The 19,608-nt window shown below is 34.0% G+C and overlaps 1 protein-coding gene and 1 pseudogene across 5 annotated transcripts in view; one reads left to right on the top strand and one right to left on the bottom strand.

Moving 5' to 3' along the window:
- Macrod2 (mono-ADP ribosylhydrolase 2) overlaps positions 1 to 19,608 on the bottom strand; it is a 2,042,921-nt gene that overhangs the window by 1,776,009 nt on the left and 247,304 nt on the right. The window lies entirely within an intron of this gene.
- Positions 4,828 to 4,980, top strand: LOC124089639 (U2 spliceosomal RNA; annotated as a pseudogene).

The raw sequence follows: 19,608 nt of genomic DNA, 5'->3' as shown, positions 1-19,608 counted from the left end.
ACCAAAACAACACATTGCAATAGACTGACTGCAGAGCAAACATGAGAATCCAATTATTCTCTTTTAACCAAATATCAAAGAAATCTGTAGTGGGGCACACAGTAGTACACATCTGTAATCCTAGCTACTCAGGAGGCTAAGGCAGGGGGATGGCAAGTTCAAGCCCAGCCTGCACAACTTAGCAAGACCTCATCCCAAAATAAAATAGTAAGAAGGTAGTTCAGTGGCAGATGTTTGCCTAGCATGTGTGAATTCCTGGGTTTCATCCCCAGATCAAGAAGAAAAAGAAAAAAAGAAATCTTCAAAAAATGTAAAGCAATATATCATATACATTAATGATTTTGTTTGAAAATAGTTTTCTTCACAAAAATATATAATTTAAATAATAATTATAATGCATATTATATATACATTATATATAAGTACATATATATACATTATACAATGTATATATAATTTGTGTTAAAAATATACTAGTAGTAACTCCCCAGTTCTCCTACTACCTAGTCCCTAGCAATGACAAATCTACTTTCTATTTTCTATGTGTTTGCCAATTCTGGACATTTCATTTAAATGAAATCATATAATATGTGGCCTTTTGTGTCTGGCTTCTTTTACTTAGCATAATGTTTTCAAGACTTACCCATGTTGTAACATGTATGAGTAGTTAATTCCTTTTTGTGGCCAAATAATATTCTAATATATATATATATATATATATATTCTAATATAATATATATATTCTAATGTAATATATATATTCTAATATTATATATATATTCTAATATATATATATATATATATATATTGCATTTTATTTATCCATTTATGACCTAATTGACCTTTGGGTTGTTTCTAATTTTTGGTTTATTTGAACAATTATGAACATTTATATATTAGATTTTGTGTGACTATCTTTGTAATTATCTTGGGTATAGACTAATACTGTTTTAAGTGAACTGATAAGTACATTAAGCATTTCCAAACTATAAATATCAGTTATAAAAGCTACATAAATAAATCTCTTTAAGGGATCCTCCAAATTTTTTAAAAAATATAATGGGTTCCTGAGACCAATAATGTAGAAAATGCTACTATACAGAAAATTTTTCCTACTCTTTCCTTTTCAAGGAAATATGAAAATGTAATATTTTTAAATTTTGTTTAAATTATTGATTCAAAGGAATTCTGATTTCACTTTTGGTTCTTACAAAATTTTCTATCTTTTTAAAACAATATTCTTAGTTGTAGATGTACCCAATAACTTTATTTTATTTATTTATGTGGCACTGAGGATCAAACCCAGTACCTCACGTATGTGAGGCAAATGCTCTACCACTGAGCTACAACCCCAGCCCAAATTCTGCTATCTTGACAGATTTATGTCCCAACCTATTTTTAAAGAGAAATAATGATTAACCACTACAATAAAATCATCTAAGAGAGGGTAAATACCATGATAGCATATGGAAGATATTTTTTCTATAAAGATGCAAAAAAGGGTGAAATGTTATATTACTTTTTATAAACTGCTAGAGATTTCTAAAAATATCAAACTTTTTAAAATACACATGTTCCTCAATTCTATGACCTAAATGGGCTGCAGGCTCCTGTGCAAATTCTCAGAACTTTGTGATAATTTCCTTGGCCCTTTTTTACTTGGGGAAGACATTTCTGGTCCTGTAAAGCTAACTTCTATCAAAGTTCTAAAAGTTGGCATTTCTCTACCTTCTACCCATTTTTCACAGAATACTCTTTTCATTAGGCATTTCACAATTGTAATTCTTGAACCAGTATTTTATATTCAGTCTAAGAAAAAGCTTCAAATATCCTAAACACGATCAGCACATGTATCTTCCAAAAGATACTAGACTCATAAATTTCTAAAGCAAATTCATTATCTTTAAATGACTACACATGTCAAAATTGTTATATTCTCTGACCCATGATTATATATCTGTTTCTCATTTCTGAATTTCTCCAAATTTAAAAAGCAATTCATATAGTCAACCAAATTCCTAAAGGATTTAGATCACATTTTTCTGTGTAGGATAAAGTTCTATACAGCATTGGAAATAGAAAAGATACTATAAGATATTTAATTATCCATCCATTATTAAAGGACTATATTCAATAATAAACATTTTTCTAAGGTAATAGTTTACCCTTTCTTGAGAATTGAAAATGAAATTCTTTCACTGGATGACTGTTCAATGAAGTGGGATAGAAATTTCCTTCTGACAGTCGATTTTAATTTTCTCAAAGGTCACCCAATTATTCCTGATTGAATCCCCTTGTGACACACTAATTTAGAAATGTTTCCTCATTAGTGCCAACATCTTCCAAGTTCTGGGAGACCTTCAAGTATTACATCATTCATTTAAAATGTGGATTCAAACAGGAAAAAGAAAATCTAGGTTTTTAGATTACAATTTTGTTTTACATACATGTATCCTGTAAAAGAGACAGTGTGTATATTCAAAAGTTAGTAGGGTAGCATGAAAAGTCAAATGCTTTGGAGTTCAAATGTTGCCTCTGTCTCTTATCAGCTGAAGAACCACAAAGAAGTTATTGGGGCTCTATTAGACTCACATTTCTCATCTGCAAAAGTAGAAGCAACATCAACTATCAAAAAGGAAGTAGTTTTCCTGATAAAATAAAGGGATCTGTATATTGCTATATTTTATCAAAGTTGTTACAATGATCATCAGAGTAAACATCAACTTAAGGTAACATAGATCCAATAAGAAATCCATTACAATCTAGAATAGAAAAGCTATTACATAACTCCACTAAGGGCAAGCATAATGGTAATGGAAGAAAAGGTATGATTTTCATAGACGCACAATGGCCAATAAAATACCCCTAGTTTCTTTGCTGCTGTTGTTGTTGTTACTGTTAGTTCTTTTTTTTTTTTTTTTTTTTGCTTAAGGAAGAAGAGGAGAAACAATAACCTGTGAGAAGGGAACCATTTTCCACTTCACTGTAAGAGACCTGGTAGGAAGCTCATAACCCACTTGAATCAAATTGTGAAATATGATATATCAAGAACTATGTAATGTTTTGAACAGCCAATAATAAAAAATTAAAAAAAAAAAAGAGACCTGGTAGGGAAATTACTTTTGCTGAAACTACCAAATTTTTAACTCTTATTCAGTGCAGCAGCCTTTAGCTCCTCCTGTGTCTAATGCTACCACAAGTATTAATCAGAATTATTTTTCTCAGACATCATTTTGATGTTCTTCCTGCCATGCCCAGATGTGTAGAAAGGCACAAAAGCCCCCTACTATCTAACAAAGACTCTTGTTCCAAGTTCTACCATACCGTACTACACCACTCCTTGTGAACTTTACATCACAACTGTATATTACAGTAAGAAAGACTCAGTTTAAGAGTGGATTCTTGCTTAAACTTCAGTATGTTTAAAACTACATGTAATAATAAATTATTAACTATAGCACCCTATTGTGCTACAGAACACTAAGACTTTCATATAACTGCACTTTTGTATATTTCAAAATAACCAGAAAAAAAGGATTTTGAATGTTCCCAACAGAAAGAAATAAATGCTTGAGGTAACGCATATGCTACTTCCTCTGATTTGATTATTACACATTATATACATGTGCCAAAATATTATACACCAGCCCAGAAACATGTACAATTCATGTATATCAATTTTAAAAAGAAAATATAAAAAATTCTTTAAAAAAACCCTGAAAAATGTGTAACTCTGATTTAAAACTTTCTGATTATTTTTCTGATGTACTCACAGAACACAACATTAAACGTGATAGCAATTTATTAAAAATGGTAATACTTGGGAGTACTGATGCCCTCTAATACAATTACTGACTGATCTAAATCAATTAATGTGAAGCAAATTCCATTTCATTTCCTTAAGACTTAATTAGAGATCAAATTTATGTTATGCAAACATTTATTTATAGTAGTACCAATCAAATATTTTTTTCAAAAGCAATTAGATTACAAAAAAAACATACTGGGGAAAGGGAGATTACTGGACCATACAACACACAGTATTATTCTCAAACAAGTACTCAAGTAGTGTAGTTTCATATATAGGCTAGATAGTCGATGCCAATTAATTCTAATTCTTTTAAAACTTAAGTATGGTCATTTATCTGCTGGTAGATTACCTATCTCTTTACTATAACCTAGCCAACTGTCAACAAATAGGGTAAATGTGTGTGTGTGTGTGTGTGTGTGTGTGTAAACAATACTTACTTTAATGAAATTATTAACTTTTTTGGAAACTGCTGAACACTGAACAAACTAATATTTAAAATCAATCTAAGAATAAATTTAAAAGAAAACAGATATGAAGATGCACTGCACTTTTCATTAACTATTATCAGCTTTCTCTAAACATTTCCTTACTCACTAACTCTGAATGCTCATACGGCATCTCATTTGTCTTATCCTGAAGACGGAAGACTGTCCCAAATATTTTTCCCTTCTCAGGGAAAACTAAACATCAAGATGTCCTAAGAGACTAAGGCAGTATTTCAATGTAGAAAACACTACCTGTTTTTCTCCCTTCCCCCTCCTTTTATTTTTTAACCTACCTGATGCTGAATCCTGATGTAATTGGAAACATTTTAATTCATCCTATCAGCACTGCTTTCCTTCCTTCTATATGGAAGAATTAGAGAATGAGAAAAAAAAATGCAGAAGACTAACATTACCTTCTTCCATTATATCCCATTACTCCTCTATCCTCATTTCTGGTTAGATGGATTTCTCTGCCTATTTCTCTTTTCCTTATTTCTTTTTTTTTCTTCTTAGAGTATAATTCCTGGCACTATCACTTCTCGGCCTTTTGGCTAAGATCAAGTGTAGTAAAGTGATGAAAAATAAATATTTTATAAATAAAAGAATAAACAGAAGTGAATCAATAGTCTCCATCCTTTTCTTTGATGCAAGATCTTCCAACCCACCATGTTTAGTTAACCACCAGATTCTTAGTTAAGCTATTAAGATACTACTTACCCTCCCAAAACCATTAAACTAGTTCTTTGAAAACCATTTTCCGAGTTTATATATCTTAAACATCATTTTGAGCATATTCATTCAAGAAGTTCTTTCTTGAGCATCTTTTGTCTACTCACAGTTTGTAGAAGATTTAACATAGTTTCGTGAGTATAATATATTTCTAACTGTACTCTAAATTCATACCACTCTATATAAGAGGTCCTCTCAATTTGAAATTATTACAAGCTGTCTCTTAAAAGGCTGTTTTGAAAGGAAGCTTCTTCAGAACCAAACAACAGCAATAAGGCTGTTGATAAGCAATGAAGGGAGAATCGCTGCTATTTGAGATTCAAGCTGAGAATGGATTCTCCAGATTGGGCAGAGACTCAGCCAATTCCTAATCCTTTCCAAATTTGCTAGCACAGAAGCTGAAACAGCCCTTGGATTTCCATCTTCTCTTAATGACCAGTGTGAGAGGCAGTTTCACAGGGAAATTATTGACACATGGGCCAGGGAGCCTGCATTTGAACCCCTTCCTGGATTGTGAGAAGTTGCTTAACCTCTCTGTGTTTTGTTACCTCGTCTGCTGAAAGAGTTATTTTTTGTTCTTACCTAATCAATTTTTATGAAGACCACCATGAACTACTGTTTGGAATCTTCTTAAGAAATGTCAACTAAGTCTTTATTAAAATAAATTATATAGGGCTGGGATTGTAGCTCAGTAGTTGAGTGCTTGCCTCACATGTGTGAGGCACTGGGTTCGATCCTCAGCACCACATAAAATAAATTAATTAATAAATAAAATACACACACACACACACACACAAAAGAAAAAAAATCCCTTGAATCACACAGAAGGCTAGGCACAGTGCCTTGCCCAAAATAGTGCCTCATAAAAATTATTGATTTGATTGAATATGAGGTTTTCTCTCATATTAAAAAAATTCTTAGGTTAATTTTAGAGAGTTCCCAGAAATCAGGAATAAGGTAACTAAAGAAGGCTTCCATTGTCAACTTAGTACTTAATAATCATCAAAAATGATGAAAAGAATCCCTACGTAAGAATCGACTGTAAGAAAAAAGGAGCCATTATCTATTATACTCCCTCCCAATTAGACTCTAATAAGGAGTCAAATGATTCTGTGTCAAAATCATCTCTCTGATTGAAATTAAATGGTGCTTATAGATGAATCTTAATAGATATCAGAATATACTTTATACTTTTAACTATTTGGGGAAAATACTGCCTTTTCAGTGACATTATATATAGATTAATGACATGTATAATAAAAGGAGTAATAAAGATATGAACAGTATGAAGAGAAGTGGAAAGGCCTTTACCATTTTTCTTTGGCCACATATGAAATTATCTGTCTTTGGGTACAAATAAACTTATCACTGCATTTCCTAATGTGCCCTACAGTTTCTAGGATGAAGAAAAGCTGAATAGTCTAAATTAAGAATTTATTCAAACTTAATGTCAGCAAGATGAATAGCAAATAATGATCCTAAATCCCAGGATGAATGTATTTTCCATCTCATAGCAAAAAATGTAAGCACCATTTTAAGAAAAGATTTTAGTTCTCTGTATCCTATGCCTGGGAGAAATTAGAGTTTCATTAAGAGTAAGTTTTGACCAAATTACATTGTTAGATTGTGTGCATGTTATGAATATATAACAATAAATCCCACCATTATGTACAGTTAAAATGTACCCCAAAAATATGGGGAAAAAATAAAGCTGGGGGTGGTGATGCATACCTGTAATCTTAGCAGCTGGGGAATACAGGAGGATGGCAAGTTCAAAGCCAGCCTCAGAAACAGTGAGGAGCTAAACAACTCAGTGAGACCCTGTCTCTCAATGAAATACAAAATAGGGCTGGAGATGTGGCTCAGTGGCCAAGTGACCCTGAGTTCAATTCCGCATACCTCCACCCTCAAAAAAAAAATGGGGAAAAAATAAACCTTGAAAACAGTGTGAGGTTAGGGATTGGGAAAGTTGTCAGATTCAAAATGGAATCACCCAGGATAAACTATGGCTATGAAGAGCTCTCACACAGAGTTTCCCGGATAACGGGAAAGATCACAAAGACAGAGTGCAGTAAAAGGTCAGCAATTTGCTTATACAAGAACACTTGCCTGACACAGCTTCCAAAGCCCAATCCAATGAAATAAAGTCCTATGACTTTAAGGCTAGTTTTACCTGGTAACTACAGCCACTTGACAACCAGAGGTCACCAGCTCTGGCATAAAGCCACAAATGCCAAGGAGCTTTCTTTCAAAACTTCTGAAAGAAAAGAGAAGATTTTCTCTTCTCCATGATAAAACCCTAACCCCTTTCTTTTATTCCTGGGATAAACTTGAGGTTACCCTGGCCTGTGCTTGTATCTCAGATTGCAATCCTATCTTTATTTATTCCCAAATAAAAGTTTCTTTACTGAAAATTCATCTATTTTTCTTTGACTTTGACAGAGTGGTTAAATTAATAAAAATTTTTCTACATATAAATTTAATAATAAGAAGAAAATATATTTTTATCAAATTCCTTCTACATGTCAGGTACTATGGCTAAAAGCTATGTTTTTTACCACCAGTGAAACTCCACATCATGTACAACCACAAGAATGGGATCCTAATTAGAATACATTATACTCGACATATGTAAAATATGTCAAAATACACTGTACTGTCATGTATATCTAAAAAGAGAAATTTTTTTAAAAAGCTGTGTGTTTATTATCTCATTTAACTATTTCACCTATGCTATCCTTACTTTAGAAATGCAGAAATTATTAGTCTTACTGAAGGATACAGTTACCTACCTGTACTCCCCCATGCCCTTAAGGTTGCCGCCACCAAAATTCCTACCTTGACCTGGCCGGGCCCCCTGCCTGCCAAAAAGGCCTACTGAAAGTAACTAAATCCTCCCATAACCTGGCTCTGCTAAGCCTCCATATAAAACTCAGACCCTCATGGTGGCCAGCAGCCACTTTATCCCACAAAAGGAGCCACACCAGGTGTTTGACTGATTGACTCTGCTGATGAATAAAGAAGAGCTTGCTGGTCCAGGTAGGCTTCCCACCTCCTGGTAACTACAGCCACTTGACAACCAGAGGTCACCAGCTCTGGCATAAAGCCACAAAAGCCAAGGAGCTTTCTTTCAAAAAAAGCTCCATCATTTGTCCATCATGTGCTTTCACTGTTTTACTCAAAGCCTCACAATTTTGAAAGGAAAAAAAGTAAAACAGAGGAAAGAGATATTTGAGCAATACAAATCATAACTCATCTGATAGGTGAATTTAAGTAAGAATTAAAGTTTTATATGATATAATAGCTTGGAAACATCTCTCAGAGCTTCAAGCAACCACATGAAAAATGGGAAAGTCATAGCCTGACAGAATTTTCACAAAGAAGAAAGGGGGGGGGGGCGGATGAGGAGGAGGGGGAGGAGGAAGACATAAACACTGGTTCACCTAAGTATTCTGTGGTTTTGTAACTAAAAAATAATTCATGCTATACGACATTAATGGAAAAACCAACAGTACAATATTCAGATGTCAGGAAACAAGTCTTAATGAACTAGCAGACCACCCTTGGATAATGTGTCCAGTTTTAAGTAGAACTTATAACAGTGTCAAAATATAGCGATTTAAAGGAGTTTGAGCAAAATTATTGAGTGTCATGAAATGATGATATAGAAAAAGGAGTCAAGAAAATGAAAAAGATTTGGCCTTGCAAAAAGAGGTTGAGAAGAGGCGTGGTACCTGTCTTCATATATTTGAAAAGCTGCCAGATAAAAGGGAAAAAACAGGTATAGATGCATTTATCATTATGTCAGAGAACAGATTTTTAAGTAGAATTACTAGAGAAGAAGATTTTTGGTTGAAGAGTATATATTCTAAAAATTAGAGCCATCCTGAAAGGGATGTGTGTGTCTGTGTGTGTGGGTGTTCACACAAAAAATTTCATATATTGCTTTTGAGAAAAATTTACATATACAAAAAACTTAAAATTTTGTTACATGTTTCTAATTTTATTCCATATTCTTCTCTAAAAAGCAGAAAGTGGCTAATAAATAATTTTTCACATAACAGCTATTTAGTGTCCTGCCCTATAATATCTTTGTTTAATGTAACACATATTAATGTCCATTTTATGCATATATCTAGGACTAGTAGATAAAAATGCTTATATGGTATCCTTCAGGAATTTTCCCAGGGTTAGAATCAGGAGAGGCAGGCAGTAGGTTTTCAATAAAATAACCTATAACTAAAGGGAGATGCAATCCAAAGAAATTCTTCAAAAGCCAACATGATAAACAAGAAAAATACAAGTTTGTCTAAGAATCTAAAGAGAATCTGATTACTAAATTCCAGCATATTTAAATAATGGACTTAATATTATAGAACTCCTTCAAATTTTACCAAAACACTATTCATTATTCTTACTTTGTTAATATCTGTTTTTATAATAAAGCTCAAAATAGATATTTTTCACATTTTTTCCTGAAAAATCAAATACAATAAAAGACAGAAAATTTTAATTTCTCTCTCATATGCTATTTGCCCCTATAATTCTTATTCATATTGCTAAAGATAATAACCTCTATTTTGTTAATATTATCTTAAAAGAGAATAAAAATGAGAATAAGCCAGCTTAATAATTTATTTTAGTGAAAGATTCATTTATCCCTGGGAGTATCCTTGTCCTCAGCAATGCAAATCAAAACATTTCAGTTCTGAGACAACAGAAACCAGCACATTTTTAGACAAGCCCCAATTAAATCCAATATGTCCAATACATTCTCATTTCCAAATTAAAAGTCACTACATAATATGCTCTTTTCCCAGTGATTTGCCATATGCTTCATTTGGCTAGTTCAATCTCCTCTTGGTTGATCTGTATATTATCTAAGCCAACTTATAAAGGTTGGCACTAATTTTCATACACACACACACACACACACACACACAATGAGGCAATACAAAATTCTCAACAAGTTCTAACAAAGCAGCTCATATCACCAAATCTTGATTATGTAGTGTTGAAAAAGTTCTCTAAGGCATTTTAATATGTTTAGAGACTAGCTTGCTACCCTCAATGGCTATTAGCAATGTGCTCAAATCCCTGTGTGTTATTACGCCAACACACAAATTGTAGGATAATTGTTGGCACAGTGCATTGGTATTTCAACCATGATGTTGATATTTATCTATCTTGGTAAAGGCTGCTATGGGAACTGATAGCTTGTTATTGAAAGGATGGGATAAAAAAAAAACACCAGAAAAGGGAGGAGCAAGAACAAGAATTATATGGCTTATTTAACAATTTAAATAAATACCACAGGAAAATCTATTTGCTACTGTAGCTTTCTTTAAAATTTAATTTATTTTTTTATTAGTTGCTCTTTATAAATATTTCATACTAGCCATTCATATTTCCATTAATGGCCTAAAGAACCTTGGAGGTGGACCACAGACACTTTGGGGGTTACGTTTTTAAAGAAGAAGGATTAGCTCTTATGTTTCTTTTGGTCAAAATATTACTTCTTGTTATCAACAGTCGCTAAAATAAAACATGGCAGTTTTATATAGCATCATGTATAAAATATACAGTATCACATATGCACATTTTCCTGAAAAATGCTAATAAATTTAATCTGAATTTAATCAAGCCTAACAACTCACTTCCTGTTTACAAAAATATAGGGGATAGAGAACCTAGTGTGGTGCCACAGGTGTCTCTGTACTATGAAAAATGGTGTGGTAGTGGAGAGACTGTAAAAACATAATGCAATGTATAATATCTGCATGCCAATCCAAATAAATTAAGTAAAAGATAACATTTTTGAGACAATTGATGAAATCTGAATATGAACAGATGATTAGATAATACTGAAAAATCAGTGTTAATCTCATTAGTTGTGACAATGGCATAAAAAGCAAATGCTCTCCCCCACACTTTTTTTGTTTCCAAGATATATCTACTCAAGTATATAAGGGAGAAATGACATGAAATTTGGGAATTGTTTAAAATTCCTCAACAGCCACAACTAAAAAAGAAATAAGTGAAACAAGTAAGAAAGATCTTGAGAATTCTTGAGTGATAGTTATATATGGGTTGATTATCAACATTCTTCACATTTTTATATGTGTTTGGATTATTTATACTAAAGGATTTTATTGTATATTATGGTTCATCAAAGTGTTTTAAGTAATAATGGTGGTTGTGGGTAGCTCTTTTGATAGAACATAAATTCGATACCCTATTTATTCTCTCCAGTATTGAGCTGAGATTCTTACCCATGGATGGTTTTCAGGAGTCTAAGAATCCTTTAATATTTCATTCCCAATTCATTTCTCTTGAGAGAGTCCATATCATAAGATTTTCTAAAATATCAGGGTCCCCATTCAGGTTTGGAAATATCAGAGTAGAAGCTTACTGAAGAAGGTTTGTGACTATTTCTCTTTAGTAGGCTCATTAGCTCATTTATTTTCAAACATTTTTAGCAAATAATCCAAAACACATAATAGATCCTAACTATATATACTACGGCCTAGTTGATGCTTGTTACCCTGGTTTGGATGATAAATAACATGGTCATCCTAACTCTATACCTGGAGTATAAACAAATGCTTAAAACAGACCAGTTTTTATTGTTGTTATTATTTTAATGTTTGTTTTATTGTAGTTGATCAAACTGGCTAGTAATTAAATGTGTTATTGGCTAAGACAAGACAATGCTTCCCTACCAATCAAATCCTGAATTTCCCAAATAATTGTCAATTATGTATTTTTGTTTTATATTTTCACACTAATGTTAAATTATTTCCCTAAATTGACTGCACACATTTCTTTACAGTACTCTTAGTCTTTGCCCTCATTAGTAGCTTTTTGGTGTATGAATATCTACCAAAATACATGTTAACTTTTCTAGGAATTCATAACTATTATTAGCTTCCTTAAGAGCAAGTTTTTTCACATATGGGGCCATTAATGTACCCTTCTCTAGAATCATTTTCCTCTCTAGTGCTAATCTGATATAGTATCTACTCTATAATTAAGACCTGACAATAGCATTACTTTTCCCTGAAAAAAAAATATCAATAGACATTGTAGCTAGCCCAAAAGCAATCACTAGCAAATAAAGGAACTTTCCATTCAACTATTTTTTCACAGTTTATTTTCCAGGATTCACCAATGCTGAAAAATACTGGTTACAATATGTGCTATATAAACAACCATTCTAATTGTATGAGGTAATACAGCAATCTACAATCTCTGGGTGACCTGATTAGAAATATCTGACTTGTATCTATCCATTTTACTTTACGGTATATTTAAGATACCCGGAGCAAATAATCTCCTCTTTTTTAATTATCAGACTCTACCTGCTTTTTATTCCAAAGTAAAAGAAGATAATGACTTCCAGGAAGGAATTAAATATCCAAATTATTTACTACAAAAGTACTAAATCTTTGTATATACTTGAAGAAAGGGCACAAATTATTTTTCACCTTGTAGATCTGTGTAACTACAGATGATGGTGCTGGATGTCTATGCTCAGAAATAAACCTTAAATCTACAGTAGTCTAGCTGTAACAAAATTCAGAAGATAGATTTAAGGGATGAGGCAGAATTCTCTACATCCTTCTCCTGTATCTTCACTCCTCTCAAAAAGCACAAAAGGTGGTGGTGGGTAGGGGGGGTATTTCTTGGCCTCTGACAATAGGGGAGAATCAAAAACTTTCAAAACAGAGAAAGACCTTCAGTAGCATTAACTCCAGTCTCTTCATTCTACATATAAGGAAACTATGGCCTAAATAAGTTGAATGACTTGTCCAAGAGTCACATGGTAGTTAACAGAAGAGATAGGCTTAGAGAACTTTTATTACATGCTGTCTTCCTAAAACTAAGGTTTTGGAGGAATAAACAATATTCTGTAGAAAAAGAAGTTTAGATTAAAAGGTATGAGGGAAACAGGTCAAATATTGAGTAGAGTTTAAGAAATTAAGGGAAATAACACAGATAAAATAAGAATTTTAAAATGTGAGACACAACAGGTGTTAGATGAAAATGAAAACAAGGATTTGTCAGATTTTGCTAAATCTCATGTGACATTTTATGGACCAAACCAAATAAAAAAATGTAGCAGATCTAATTATAATGTCATTGATTTACCATTTCACAAATATTAAAATGTGAAAAAGAGCCTCTTAGGGAAATCTGATATGTGGATAAGACAGTATATTTTGAGAAAGCACATTAAAGTATTTGACACTTCATTAATTTCTCACCCTCTTTATCTTCCTCCTCCCCCTTCTCTGGTCAAGATCATCAGCAGCAACATTTTATTGAATACTTCCTTTGTGAAAATAACACTATTCATCTTGTTAGATGGACCTATTCTCAGACCTGAGGACTGTTTTCTGTGCTATTACAAATAGTCCTCAGTCACTATGATACCTGAAAATACGTCTATAGTGAAAAATAACCCACTGTAAACATTAAAAATTCCCCAAACTGGATTCTAAGGTTATGCTGGAATGAAGAAAAATGAACTACTTTCCAAGTTTAGTATATCTGAATGATGATGATGGGAGAAAAGAAAGTAACAGAAGAAACAGCTGAGCGCTGAGCAAAGGCTACTAAACACAAGGATGCTCCAAAATCTACCCAGACCTCAGCCCGCCTAAGTAAGGAACTTTCAAACTGGTGGGTCCAATCACATCTTCTACTAGGGTTGTTCTTTGCCACCCAACGAAACTGTCTCCTCCTCCACTGCCTAAAGTATTGTTCCCTACTCAGCTGTTTTCTTCCACAATCTCTAGCCACTAGTTTACCCTAAAATTCTCACTTTGTTATAAATAATCCTCCATCTACAAACTAATTTCAGAATGTTCTCTAAACCTTTTTTCTTCCACCAGATCTTTTGCTTCTCATTAAGGAAATTCCTCATCATCTCTCCCAGATAACACAGGGTCTCAATAGCACTCTTAATTACCATGGTTAGATTTCCCAACCTCTTCTCAAACCCTTTGCATCATCAAGCCAGATTTCTCTGCTCCTTCTTGCTGTCATCTTTCTCTTTCCCTGAAGACCATGACACCTGATTCAGCCTTACTTTCTACAGAATCTTATAATCATTGCTGACTTCAACACCCATGTCAATGTCTCTTCAACAATGGAGAATGCAAGTTTTAATCTTCTCTTCAATGTACAAACCATCCTTAACTATGTTTCCATGAACCTTGTGAGTACTTGGAACTAAGTGGATCATCAGCAAACCTATGATGCAATCATGGGTTTGTCTGAATACATATCCTTCTCTTGTTCTTTCCTGGCTCTGCTTTATCTGATGATTTGTCTCTGAAGGCTTCAAGGTGGAGGTCTTGAAAGCACCAGCAGGAGACTGAAGGGAAGAATGAAGAGAGAAGCTTGGTCTTGTCCACACCAATGCTCAACCTCTGGTGATGTCTGTGTTAGACACAATTCTCTTCAAGTCAAACAGACAGGGCTACCACTCCTCCATCTTCCACTCCTACTAACATTCCCTCCTGCTTTTGTCCCTCCAATATATTGGCTTCATGCTTTTCTTTTACGCCAATTTATGCCATTATACATGTACTTTTTTACATTATAATTCTTAATACACATATATACCACAATTTTTCATATCTGTTTGTATATAATGTATGTTGATACCCAATTCAAGTCTTCATACATGTACTTTGTATAATGATGACCATCACATTCCTCCATCCTTGCTAATCCCCTTCCCTGTCCTTTTCCTTCCCACCTCTCTTCCCTATCTAGAATTAATCTAATCCTCCCATGCTCTCCCTCTTTACCCCACTATGAGTCATCCCCCCTTATATCAGAGAAAACATTTGGCATTTCTTTTTGGGGATTGGCTGACTTATCATTTTCTTCTCCAATGCCATCCATTTACCGGCAAATGCCATGATTTTGTTCTTTTTTAATGCTGAGTAAAATTCCATTGTAAAATGCCACATTTTTTTTTTATCTATTCATCCACTGAAGGACATCTAGGTTGGCTCCACGGTTTAGCTATTGTGAATTGTGCTGCTATAAACATTGATGTGGCTCTGTCCCTGTAGTATGCTGTTTTTAAGTCTTTGGGTATAGTCCGAGAATAATTGTGGGGTTGATTCACAATTCTCTATTTAGATTTCCAGTTTCCCCATGACCGGATAACCAATTATTTGCAGTAAATAATGTCCCTTTCAAAAATCTTGAATGGCTTCTTTTGGGGATAGTAATATCTTGAATGATATGCATATCTATGTCCATGTGAATCCTCCCTCCCTTTCTTTCCTCTAGTGTCAAAGGAAGATGCATCCTTAACAAAGGTAATCTCTCCACAGAGTTCCTAGATACAATACTATACTATACAAAACTTCACTGATAATCCCCTTCCTTTATCTCACTTATTTTTAATCTGTGTCTTTCTCTTGATCACTTCTTCAGCAACTATTCAAGTCGTTTTCCATCTTATCAACCAAACTTTCTCAATCCTGTCATCATAATGGAGCTACTATTCTATCACTCTTTCCTTTTATTTTCTGTTTACTCTGCAATCTACTGAAATCATATCTTGACCTCCCTATTCCATCCTCCAAAAGTTGCTCTGGTAAGAATATCAACATCCCTTTAATTGCAAAATTCAGCACTGTACTTTCACTGCTTCCACCACATCTGTTGTCAATAGCTACTAAGTGTGGACGGGTCAGCAAAAAGCTGTCTTTTAAACTTCAAAGATACATATATAGCTGTTGTTCAACCACTTCAACCACAAGGCTGCAAAAGCCCCAGTGTATTATTTATTGATTCCCAAAGAAAGAACCTGGAGGATTCAATGGAGAGGATTTGGAATTTTTATTACTCACATATTCCTTGCCAGTAGCAGGCCAGGACAATATTGAGGGCTGTGCCATGCTTACAAGCAGGTGGAACAAATACAGGATAGATTGTGTGGCTAACTGTGCATATGAGTTTGTTCCTTTACTACACGACCAAGGTTGTTCTACTTTGATCACCACCTAAAGATTGGAGATGAGGGAAGTGGCCAGTTTCCCTCCTCCTTACCCAAGACAACACATTCTTTGAAGTCCTTCTTATATCACCAGCAGGAACAGTGTCCTAGACAAGGGAGTGACCAGTGTTTAACCTCAAAAGCTGCCTATAAGACACTTCCAGGTAGATCTTTCAAATGATCTTCAAACTCATTATTTCCAAAATTACAGTAATTATCTTTCCTCCTCATTCTCCTTTGAATTTCTTATCCTTTTGAATAATAACACAATGCACAGTCACACCCAAATCAGAAACCTTGGAGCCAACCTAGATTCCACCTACCCTCTCACCTCCCCTGTTAGGTCATTCACCACACCCTATAGATTCTATCTCCTTTTTCTATTAGCAGAGGATTTTTAAAGTACTTCAATTCTCAATTAAAAGACCATCCATAGCTTAGTCTCTGCCTAAATTTTCCTTCATTCCAAAACCTCCTGCACATTTAACAATTCATTTAAAACACAATATTCTTTTCTAACTCTCCATGACTTTGCTTGTGGTACTTTTTTTCCCCTAGAAAAGCCATCTCTCTCTTGCTTCTCTATCACCAGGGAAATACTTGGTCTTATTTCTATCTTTTCACTTTGTCCTCTTTTATACTTACTTCATTTTCTGCAAGGATCTTTCTATAGTCAAAGAAACAATCACCAGGGGCTGAGGATGTGGCTCAAGCAGTAGCGCGCTCGCCTGGCATACGTGCAGCCCGGGTTCGATCCTCAGCACCACATACAAAGATGCTGTGTCTGCCAAAAACTAAAAAATAAATATTAAAAAAATTCTCTCTCTCTCTCTCTCTCTCTAAAAAAAAAAAAAGAAAGAAACAATCACCAGCATCTTTAGGCTTATCATTTCCTTGTAGCACAAAATCCAAATGGTAAAAAGACCATGTTTCTGAAGGGCTCCCAGAAAAATCTCTGGGGAGACTTTGGTTATATGGCTTAGTTCACTAGTCCTGTGAATTAGTCTCTTACTATATGTGAGGTTCTTGTGGACAAGGTACAAGGGCTTACCTCTGTATTCCCAGAATACAGAAGTATAATGACAGAAGATGTTCAATGAAATAACAGAATGAGGGAGGGAGGAAGAGAGGAAAGAAAGGAATGTGAAGGAAAGAAAGGAAGGAAAAAGAAAGGGAAGGAGGGAAATGGGAGGAAGTAATCTACTAATAGGTACTTCAGTGAGAACACAGATTTTATAAGTGAGATTAACTGAGGATAGAAAATAGGTTTCCAGATTCTCAATCTATGCTTTTTCTCATCACACACACATACACACATACACACACAGAGAGAGATAGAGAGACATGTATATCTCTCTAACAGAAAAAAAAATGGTATAAAATATATTTCTAGTGACTCCAAAAGAAGTATAAGGGAAAAGTCATGTAAAATTCAGAAATAGAAAAAGGATTTTTTGTTTAAAGGTGCAAACACTATAACAGAAGGGACTTTGTTACAAGTCCAAATTATTTTTTCAGTATGTTCCCCCATTTCTACACTGAAATTTAAGGATCTCACTTCCTGATATTAGAAAGGAACTCTATTTTACTTGAAAATAGCTTCCTTACTTCTTGTTTTCATATCAGCTAAACATTTCAGTATTTTTTTGACCACTTAAAACACTTGGCAGGAGTCAAACAAACTCTTAGGGATTGTACTTGTTTCACCACTCCTAATCTTTTAACATCAAGTACATACTGCACATATAATATGGGCCTACTGATTTGCATGTCATTTCCATTTCATTATGATGTTTCTCTATAGATCTCCCTGAGTCCTGTCCCAAGCACTCTTTTTTTTATAGCACTCTTAAGCCAAGTACTTCTTTCTTTTTAAAAAATATTTTTTCAGTTGTAGATGGACACAATACCTTTATTTTTTATTCATCTATTTTTATGTGGTGCTGAGGATGGAATCCAGTGCCTCACATATGTGAGAGGAGCATTCTACCATTAAGCCACAACCCGAAGCCCCCAAGTACTTCCTTCTTAAAAAAAAAAAAAAAAGACAAACCAAAAGAGAATACTCTGATAGTATACACACTCCACTTTCCCATTGTGAAATAGGCCTTCCAGATACAGTTCACCCTCCAGTAGTTAGTACATATTTTTATAGTCTTGATTATCCACTCATCTAAGAACTCTAGACATATAATTTGATTCTCACAATAACTCCACAAGATATGTATTATTACTACCTCCAATTTATAGACACAGAAACTGGGTAAGGACAAAGAGGTAATGTGCTTACACTAATAATGTTGCAAGTACAATCCCAAACTAAGCATCCTGGGGCCAGACACTGTGCCCTTAGCCCGTATATCATACTGCCTCTTAAGAGCACCTTAAGGCTATCCAAAGTATCTTTGAGAAAGGAGGATATGCCATTATGATGACACTCCTTTGCACTAAAAAAAAAAATCCTACAAAGTCAATTCTGACAGTTCCCAATGACACTAACAACTATTGGCATAAATAAGCTTAACTAGTTTCTTTTGTCATGTACCTCCATATAAATACACACTATGCACACACACACACACACACGTGTGTGTGTGTATGTGTGTGTATATATATGTATATATATATACATATATATATATACTTATACAAAAATACACATATATCTGTATTCATACTTCTACATGTGAATATACACATAATAGCATTCTTTTTTTTATACATGACTGTAGAATCTATTTTGATATATTTATACAAGCATGCAATATATCTTATTCTAATTAGGATCCCAGTCTTGTGGATGTCTATGATGTTGAAATTCACTGTGGTGTATTCATATATGTACATAGGAAAGTTATGTCAGATTCATTCCATTGTCTTTTGTGTTTCTATCCCTGCTTCCTTCCCTTCTTTCCCCTTTGTCTAATAGCATTCTTTTTCAAACTTTTCTATCAGATTATTGTATTTCATGGAATTTCTACTAATATCCATGTTTTGTTCTTGCCTTTTAAGAACTAATGAGTATGCCATCAGTAACATAATTTGGGGGAGGTTATGGACCAATAAAATGACAATTTATCTCTAGTGAACTAGAGTTTGAGAACAACAACAACAACAAAAAAAAAACATTTGGCGCCAATAGTTTTTAGGGCTCCTTGAATTAAAGAGCATCAATCTATTTTCAATTCCTTTACTTAACTCAACAGAATATTGTTCGTAAGAACTGACTGATTCATGAGTTTTCTCAGCCTCTCCTTCCAACTCCTTACAAACAAACAATACACAGAAAAGGCTCCTACTTCTCCACAAACCCAAGACTGTTCAGCAAGGGTCAGAAAGTACGTGATTTCACTGCATACTCTATTTAAACCTCAGAGTTGCACTTATCATACCATATTAAATTATCTTCCTTCTTGTTGGCATACCCACTAGGTCATCACCTTCCTGAGGAAAGGGCTGTTTTGTTTACTTTGGGGTCCTCAGCACCTAGCATAGTGCTTGACATATAGCAGCTATTTAATAAATATTGATGAATCATACATGAATGGATACTGTTT

Source organism: Marmota monax, unplaced genomic scaffold (genome assembly GCF_021218885.2).
Source record: "Marmota monax isolate L192 unplaced genomic scaffold, Marmota_monax_Labrador192_F-V1.1 WCK01_AAM20220418_F8-fsc00005, whole genome shotgun sequence".
NCBI lineage: Eukaryota > Metazoa > Chordata > Mammalia > Rodentia > Sciuridae > Marmota > Marmota monax.
This window is presented reverse-complemented; position numbering and strand designations above follow the sequence as displayed.